The sequence below is a fragment of the Physeter macrocephalus genome, chromosome 17 (assembly GCF_002837175.3).
Source record: "Physeter macrocephalus isolate SW-GA chromosome 17, ASM283717v5, whole genome shotgun sequence".
Lineage (NCBI taxonomy): Eukaryota > Metazoa > Chordata > Mammalia > Artiodactyla > Physeteridae > Physeter > Physeter macrocephalus.
The window spans coordinates 52,051,874-52,059,556 of NC_041230.1; positions in this window are offsets into that span (position 1 = coordinate 52,051,874).

Below are 7,683 nucleotides of genomic sequence, written 5' to 3' on the forward strand. Positions count from 1 at the left end.
ACGGGTTCGAGCCCTGGTCCGGGAAGATCCCACATGCCGCGGAGCAACTAAGCCCGTGCGCCACAACTACTGAGCCTGCGCTCTAGAGCCCGTGCGCCACAACTACGGAGCCCGTGCGCCACAACCACTGAAGCCCGGGCACCTAGAGCCCGTGCTCCACAACAAGAGAAGCCACCGCATGAGACGCCCGCGCACCGCAATGAAGAGTAGCCCCTGCTCCCCGCAACTAGAGAAGGCCCGCGCGCGGCAACGAAGACACGATAAGGACAAAAGGAAAAAACAGCTGGGGGGATGGGGTGTTCATTAAACACACCCAGAGATTTTGATTGAATTGGTCTAGGATTGGGTCCCAGTGCCAGTATTTTAAAACTATAAATAAAAGCAAAAGCAAAAACCCCTCAAGAAGTTTTCACATAACAGCACAAACATGGTAGCAAAGTCCAGATTTTGGAGGCAGCTGACTCTTGTTACTAAAGAGACAAAGACCAACACCAGTGGCAGAGCCACTCTGGGACCCAGGTCACCTGGTGCCCTGTTATAGTGATTGATGGTAGCGTAAGCAGATACGTTAGGGGGCCCCTTAAAGGAATGGCTTTCTTGACATACCAGAAGCCATTTTGGCCTAAGCCATTTTGTGAGCTAAGCCCGGCCACCATGCTTGCCCTTGAACCGGTCTCAGTCGTCAATGATCTTAAAAGAACACAGGAATGCAGGAATAGAGAAAAGGCAGTGACCAGCAGAGTCTTAGTTCCTCCACAAGGGATATACATAAAAATATATCTTTGAGTTCTGCAGGAGCTAAGGCCTCCACCCAGGTGGAGGATGGAAGCAGGATGTCGACCCTCTTGACTCAATCAACTAAGACTTGGGCTCTGTCGACCTTGGCCCCAATGCTATGCCAAATCCTCCTCTGCTTATGCCCCTCCATGAATTGGCATATTCCCTTAGCTTCAAACTTCCCCACTTCGGCTCTTGGGAAGATACTGCTTTGGGAAAGATCCCTGGTGTTCTCCTCACTTGCTGCAAGTGATAATAAATACTTCCTTCTCTCCATCTTTGTCTTGGTTGTGTCTATTGGCCTGACACCCACCAAGAGAAGAACTCAGGTTTCAGGTAACAGTAGGAGAGCTACAGAGCCCGACAAGGCGCTTGCGGGGGAGGCGGGAGCAGTTCTGTTGCTCAGCACACAGGAACTATCCTTGAAACTCAAGGGGTTTTCAGAGAGTAAAGGTGCAGACGCAGTGAAACTTGAGATAGTTGAAGGCAGTGAGGGTAGAAGTTACGGCCAAGGTCTCAGGCATCCGACAGACCTGGGTTCAAATCCTGACTTGACCAGGGAGCTAGGGTAGGCAAATTCACAATTTGCTCATCTGTAAAATGGGGCTAATGATAAGAGCTCCTCTTTCATAAGGTTGTGGTGAGTGTTACATAGGCCTCTAGACACAAAATATCAACCCAGAGCCTAAGTAGTGAGTGTCATCAGGGATTACCATCCCTACACATGACTTAATGTCCATCCCCTGGGTGATGAGGTCCTGGGGACTCAGGAGAAACACGAGATTATTTGCCCTGTGTCTCCACAAAGTCTCCTGCAGGTGAAAAGGCTAATCTTCTAGGCTCTGCATTTTATTTTATTTTTTTGGCCGTGCCACGCAGCTTATGGGATCTTAGCTCCCCAACCAGGGATTGAACCCACGCCCTCGGCAGTGGAAGCGCAGAGTCTTAACCACTGGACTGCCAGAGAAGTCCCTAGGATCTGCATCTTAGTCCTTCAAAACATAAGTGCGTAAAATTCAACTAAATTGAATTTTAGAGAGAGTTGGCTATCTCCATTTGCCATTAGACAATCTTATTAAGGGACAGGAATCCTAGGAATATGTCTGTATCTGTGTTTTGGAGATTGTTTGGTGCCACAGACTAAATGTTTGTGGCCCCCACACCACCCCCCAAATTTGTATGTTGAAATCTATCCCCCAACATGATGGTATTAGAAGCTGGGCCTGGGGAATTCTCTGGCTGTCCACTGGTTAGGGCTCTGCACTTCTACTGCAGGGGCACAGGTTCCATCCCTGGTCGGGGAACTAAGATCCTGCATGCTGCATGGCTGCAGCCAAAAAATTTTAAAAATTAAAAAAAAAAAAAGGAGCTGGGGCCTTTGGGAGGTGATGAGGTCATGAGGGTGGAACCCTCATGAGTGACATTAGTGCCCTTATAACAAGAGCCCAGAGAGCTCCCTCCTGCTTCTGCTGTGTGAGAACACAGAGTAAAGATACCACCTATGAAGCAGGAAGCAGGCCCTCACCAGACACTGACTCTGCCAGTGCCTTGATCTTGGATTTCTCAGGCTCCATCACTTTGAGAAATGAATGTTTGCTGTTTATAGAGTCTCAACCAGGTTGGGACGTCCCGGGGGCCTCCCTCACGTGGCTGGCAGTGAGTGCTGGCTGTCAGCTGGGAGCCCAGCCAGGGTGAGGACAGGGATTCTTTATTTATTTATTTATTTATTTATTTATTTTTTGGACAGGGATTCTTGATTCTCCTCCACAGGGTCTCTCTGTCACTTGGGCTTCTCACACCTTGGGGGCTGGTTTCACTCCAAGGAAACGCTCCAAATGCTCAAGAGAAAGGCTCAGCTTAGGAATCTACACAGCATCACTTCCACGGCCTTCTGTTGGTCAAAGCAAGTCCCAGGGCCAGCTCAGATCCAAGGGGAGAAAAGGAGACTCCATCTCTCTACGTGGACGGTCGAGGATTGGCTGCCATCTTTAATCTCCCACACAGGTGGCTCTGAGATGTCAACTCAGGAAGAAATCCCCATGGTGACTTTGAACGTGGTGGAGCTATAGGCTAGCATGCTTTAGAGCACATTTCAAGAGGGGGTGTGGTGGGAAAGAATGTTTTGGAACCAATGGACGAAGAGTCAAAATCTTGATGTTTGGAAGTAATAGTTTTCAGAGATAAAAGAGATCTTGGAAATTTGAGGCCATCCTCCATGTGTTGCTAGAGAAGACCCCAGATACAGAAAGTGACTTGTACTGGCTCTCAGGAGACCTCCATTCTGGTTCGTTAACTAACTGCTTCACAGATTTGGCATGTATTTACGGAACACTTTATGTGTCAGGTTGCTGCTCTACGTGCTGAGGATATTACAGTGAACAAAACAAATAAACATCTCTGCTTTTGAGGAGGTCCCATTTCAGGGAGCAAGACAGACATGAAAGGAAATGAATGAATTAAATATATGGCTTGTGAGTGATAAGTTCTAAGGGGAAAAATGAAACAAGAGGATAAGCAGCGTTCGGAAGGATGTTCCTATTTTATCGGGGGCGGCCGGAGAAGTTGTCACGAGAGGGTGACCCTGGAGGAAAGGGGGGAGTGGCCGCTAGGACGTGGGGAGGGCATCCCAGCCAGGGGGAGCAGCTAGTGCACATGACCTGGGGCAGGAGCATCCTGGCCTGTTTGAGGAATGGCAAGGAGACCAGTGTGCTGGAGCAGAGAGAATATGGGGGAGAGGAACAGGAGATGAAGTGAGGCGGGACCAGCTCTCCTAGGATCTCATCGGTCACTGTATGGGCTTCTCCTCAGAGCAAAGGGAACCAGCATAGGGTTCTGATCTGCAGAGGAACAGGATCCACTTTAAGTGTTAACAGGATCCCTCTGGCTGCTGCACGGAGGGTAACGGAAAGAGACCAGGGTGCAACTGTAGCATATTCTATCAGTAGAGAATTGCCATCGTCCAGGCAAGGAGAGAGGGGCTAATTTTTCTCTGCCTCTAACTAGCTGGGTGAGCTTACCAAGCTTGCCAAACCTAGATTGTCCTGGAATGGGAGAAAGAGAATCTCTACTCAGGAAAAGACAGGAAGGTGGTTTTTGAAGGCTTGAAGCTGTCACCTCCCTGTCTGGAGAGGCTAGCTACCATTCAAATGCTCTCTGGGGCCCTAATTCTTCATGAAGTCATCAGGAATTCGTGGAGGACTCACCACGTGTTAGAGATTCTGCCTTGTGTTGAGACTAGGGTGGAAAGCAAGGTGAGCGTGGTCCCCACCTCCCCAGAGCAGAATCGTGATTGCTGGGGCTGAACCGGAAAACGGTGTGTGATGGGACAAAACCATCGCCTACTCTCCTGCTCAATTTCATCAGCAGTAAGTGGCCTCCTTAAGAGGAGGATTCACTGCTGGGCTTCCCTGGTGGCGCAGTGGTTGGGGGTCCGCCTGCCGATGCAGGGGACACGGGTTCGTGCCCCGGTCCAGGAAGATCCCACATGCCGAGGGGCGGCTGGGCCCGTGAGCCATGGCCGCTGAGCCTGCGCGTCCGGGGCCTGTGCTCCGCAACGCAACGGGGGAGGCCACAACAGTGACAGGCCCGCGTACCGCAAAAAAAAAAAAAAAAAGAGGAGTCACTGCTGTCAAGAAACCCTTGGGTGGGGACTTCCCTGGTGGCGCAGTGGTTAAGAATCCACCTCCCAATGCAGGCGACACGGGTTCGAGCCCTGGTCCGGGAAGATCCCACATGCCGCGGAACAGCTAAGCCCGTGCGCCACAACTACTGAGCCTGCGCTCTAGAGCCCGCGTGCCACAACTACTGAAGCTCGCGTGCCTAGAGCCCGTGCTCCGCAACTAGAGAAAGCCCACGCGCAGCAACGAAGACCCAACGCGGCCAAAATAAATAAATAAATAAATTAGAAAGAAAAAAAAAAAAGAAAGAAACCAAAATAAATAAATAAATAAATTAGAAAGAAAAAAAAAAAAAGAAAGAAACCCTTGGGTGGTTCCCCCACCTAAAATGTGCTCAACCAGCCACCAAGTCATTGCTTATTTTATTACTTAATGATTTTTAAAAAAGTCCAGGGAAGATAATAAACACATGACAGCGTCCTCCATGATGGAAATACTGAGAACAACCTGCATGGGACAAGGTGAGCTGAGAACACGTGTGTATCTCTGTATGTACCGTCCGTGTACGGATACGTGCAGCATGTACGTTGTTTTACTCACCTTCCTATCTCCAGCGTCTATATGGACACTTGCATAGAGTAGGAGCTCTCTACGCTTTGCCGAATGAATGAATGAATACGTGAATTAAACGATCGGCTTATGGGGAATTATGGTTAAGACTCGGGCTTTCACTGCAGGGGGCCCGGGTTGGATCCCTGGTCTGGGAACTAAGATCCTGCAAGACGTGCCGCACGGCCAAAAAAAAACAAAGATCAGCTTTTGCATTTAAAGGATGTAATTGGAGTGCCTGGCACACAGCCCTCAGTAACTGGTAGATGTTATTATCATTTCTCCAACACTGTCTCTGCCAGGACTCCCTGGCTCCCTCACCCCCGACTCAGCTGCCAGGCCAACCCTGAGCTTTAGAGGTACTGAGTGTACGCCTCTAGTTCACTCCTTCCACCCCTTCATGCTCCACCACACCACTTGGAGGGTCAGTGGTGTCTGTTTCTTGGGGTGCCTTGGCTGACCCTTATTTATGATGCTGTTATATGGCTGTTATATACGATCTCATTTCATCCTGACGACCACACTTCGAAAAAGGCGTCAAAGGAGGAAACCGAGGCTTCCTGCAGTGGACGTGCCCACAGCTCACCCCCCGCTGACGGGCAAGAGCTGGGAACTGAACTCGGACCTCTGGGACACCAAAGCCCGTGTAGTAGATTCCAATCACATCCATGCTAATAACAAGCTCATGGGGGAAAAGAAAAAATCAAACGATCATAGGGCTTTGTGCCAGAGTGCTGGAGTCATGGATTATTATTTTTTTCTTCCAAATCTCTTGATTTTGTTACAGTAATCAATCTTCACTTGAGAGTAGAAAAGATACTTATTTTGGTAGGCTAAAGGAGCTTGAAAGAATGCTACACTATTTCTTCCCACCTCAGCTGTCTGTCTGGCAGGAAAATAAAAAATGTTAGTTGAAAATCAACGAAAAACAAGAAATTCTTGGGCTTCCCTGGTGGCGCGGTGGTTGAGAGTCCGCCTGCCGATGCAGGAGACACGGGTTCGTGCCCCGGTCCGGGAAGACCCCCCATGCCGCGGAGCGGCGAGGCCGCAAGAGTGAGAGGCCCGCGTACCGCAAAAAAAAAAAAAAAAAAGAAAGAAATTCTTCGATGAATGGGAAAGGGGAAGGGTTGGTAGGGGTGACTGAATCAAGAAACATGAAAGGGTATTAAATAGTGATGTCGCCACTTTAACTAATTAGTAATATGAATGTGTCGCAGTTAATGGATTAATCTGCATGGTACAAGCTGCCTTTCGTCGTCCCAGTTGATCTCAGTATCTAACCCAAGAGGCAGGCAGGACACACTGGCCTTGCCTGCTTATGTAGGAACCAAGTTACAGAAAATCAATGGTTCCTTTGAGCTCTCAAAGTGACTTGAGGCCGGAATTAATGCACCCCAGACCAATGGTGCATCTTACCTTGTCTTATTCCTTTTCTCGAGCACCTTTCCCCCTGGCCAAGGTCCTCTGAGATAGTGACACCTGTTCTGTTATCTGGGTCCAGTGGCCCACCCTGGGAAGGGCAGAGACAAGGAAATAAGTACAGCAGAGAAGGGAGGAAGAAGGGCGCTGGCACTGTGCGGGTATTTTACTCAAGAAGAGACATCAACTATACGAGTTCTGCCACCAAGAACAAAAGAGCAAAATAAGGAGAAGAAATAAATGGGTGAACACACCATTCAGGGAGCTGAGATGAGAGGTAGCAACCTGTGTTCCCTCCTCTATCTGCTCCCTTCCCTCCTCGGGCAGGTGGCCGGGCTGAATTGGATGTTGATGTTTAGAGATTTAACATATTTGAGATAGCAAGCCGTGATTAGGGGCTCAGGGGGGCAACCTGAGGTTCCCTTCCTTTCGGCTCTGGATGAAAAACCCTCAGAGTTGGTTTTATTAAGTGACAGAGAGGGAAGAAGACCGTGTGACAATGGAAGCAGAGATTGGAGTGCTAAAGCTCTAAGCCAAGGATCTCCAGCAGCACCAGAAGCCGGAGCGAGGCCTGAAATAGATGCTTCCTCGGAGCATCTATCTGTTACAGCAGCCCTAGGAAACTCATACAGGCGGTAGGAGCAGTGTGCCCTACTAGGCAGGTCCTTTCCCCAGGGAATGGGATTGCTCTGATGGGCAAATCTGGCTCGAGGACTTTTTACCCAGCCCTTCCCCATCCCCACTCCTGCCCAGGGGACAGCCAGGCACCAGTCCAGGTCTCTCCCCACCACCCCCAGCTCCCTCCCATGTTCCCTCTTGCTTCTCAGAGGACCTGACCGGACACCCTCATATCTCAGTGGTTTTCAAGATTTCATCTTTCTCGTTTCATCTGTTCCTTTTTCCTTTCTGTGTTTTTCTCACATCTTTTGAAGCAAATCCCATACATCCTGTCATTTCACCTGTACGTATTTCAGCATATATCCCTTAAAACAGGAAGCAGTGTTTTCTAGCGTAATCTCAAAGCCACTAGCACACCCAACACATTTGTTGGTGAATAATTCTCTAGTCTCCTCTAGGCCTTATGTACACTACTAGGTTGTCTCAGAAATGTCTTTTTTTTTTTTTTTTTGTGGTACGCGGGCCTCTCACCGTTGTGGCCTCTCCCGTCGCGGAGCGCAGGCTCCGGACGCGCAGGCTCGGCGGCCACGGCTCACGGGCCCAGCCGCTCCGCGGCACGTGGGATCCTCCCGGACCGGGGCAC